This window comes from Limulus polyphemus, unplaced genomic scaffold, assembly GCF_000517525.1.
Source record: "Limulus polyphemus unplaced genomic scaffold, Limulus_polyphemus-2.1.2 Scaffold1911, whole genome shotgun sequence".
Taxonomy (NCBI): domain Eukaryota; kingdom Metazoa; phylum Arthropoda; class Merostomata; order Xiphosura; family Limulidae; genus Limulus; species Limulus polyphemus.
Genome location: NW_013667521.1, coordinates 48,346 through 49,811, shown reverse-complemented (window position 1 = coordinate 49,811; position 1,466 = coordinate 48,346). Strand labels below are relative to the sequence as shown.

The following is a 1,466-nucleotide window of genomic DNA, read 5'->3' as shown; positions in this document are numbered from 1 at the left end:
CTTGATATCTTACACTTAGCTTACTACTTTTTTTTTTTTTTTTTATAATTGTAACATGTACGATGAGTGATATAGCCTCCTTTTCTCTGATCAGTAGTTCAAAATTAGGAGTGTGGTGGATAGCCTTCGTAGCATTTGTCATAAATACAAGCACACAGAAAGGGTGGGTTTAAAAGACCTCATTACCATGTTTACATCTTGGTGTACATTTAATTGTTGTAGGACAGAGTATTAATTACCATCTTAAAGTTTAAGATCATATATAACCTGTTGGGTGACTTTCACAGACTTGAAATGTGAACTTTAGTAAATGTACTAGCTTTTTCAATATAATTTAGTATTCCTTTTATATTTAAATTGAAATTACTAATGTTGTGTTTTACCTCTGTTCAAAGTTATCTTGCTTTTAAGTCGTTATACAGATAAGAAAATTAAAATAACCATTTATAGATGTTATATCTATTACTTTATAAAGTTCAGGCACTCGGTGAGTCTGTCTTGTTTAGTGTGGGAAAGGAGGAGGGAGTGGCTCTGTGCTGAAAAGGTTGGAAAACAGTTTTTGAAGAAATATTTGAACTTGTAAATTTTGTAAACACTTAAATAAATTTTAAATATAGGTTTTGTAGTTGTTTTTTTTATTGCAAATGCTAAAATCACTGTGAAGTGTTTAATGTCATTTCAGAAGGTCTAAATATGTTTATGACTGAAAAAGAATAATCTTTTTAAAAGTTATGAAAAATTAGAATGATCTGATAGTCACTGATTTGCTGGCAAAAAAGTTAATTTTTGATAATTTTCTTCGGCAGAGCTAAGATTTCATTCAGTAAAAATTAAGCACAAGTGGTTCTGGGTATGTATTTTTCATCATAAAAATGATTGACTTAAATGTCTAGAGTGAATCAGCGAAGATACGGTGCTGAACCTTCAACTATAGTATAAGGGTAAATATGCTTGAATATATGTCCAAAAAGCAACTGTATATAAACACTACTGAGTTTTATTACTGTGACTGTTCTACTACACTGCTGTCAACAAGTCAAACATGGTGAAAAACTTGAAGATTTTAAGATTATGGAAAACCAATTTGTTTTGTAAAAATATTTTCTCTTGCTAATGGTAATGCTTGTAATTCTCATTGTTGATCATGCAGAATACTTTTTTTTGCAATCTATATTTGTTTTTTCTTTTTTCAGGGGAGGAGTTTCATCCAATTTAGAAATGCATTATGATCATACAATAGTTCTCTCTTGACGTTTTTTTACATCCTTGATTTACAAGCATCAATACAATAAACAACTGTGGTCCCCAAGTTGCTAACAAGCTGCATAGTGTATAGGTAAGCAAATACTCAACTTTTAAGTGTGTGTTTTTAGTTTATGTTTAACAGGGTTTAAGCTTTGTGACAAATTATAATTATGTGAAAAAGAACAAAATATATTTTTTGCTACACCTTATTTTTTTTTTTA

At 29.5% G+C, this 1,466-nt stretch overlaps 1 protein-coding gene across 2 annotated transcripts in view; it reads left to right on the top strand.

Moving 5' to 3' along the window:
* Window positions 1–1,466, top strand: part of LOC106465331 (C-terminal-binding protein-like) — a 60,439-nt gene that overhangs the window by 45,412 nt on the left and 13,561 nt on the right. For both annotated transcript variants that reach the window (XM_013925545.2, XM_022393194.1), the window contains one exon: window positions 1,194–1,336. The gene's annotated coding sequence lies outside the window, so the exon portion shown is untranslated. The remainder of the gene's footprint in view (window positions 1–1,193; window positions 1,337–1,466) is intronic.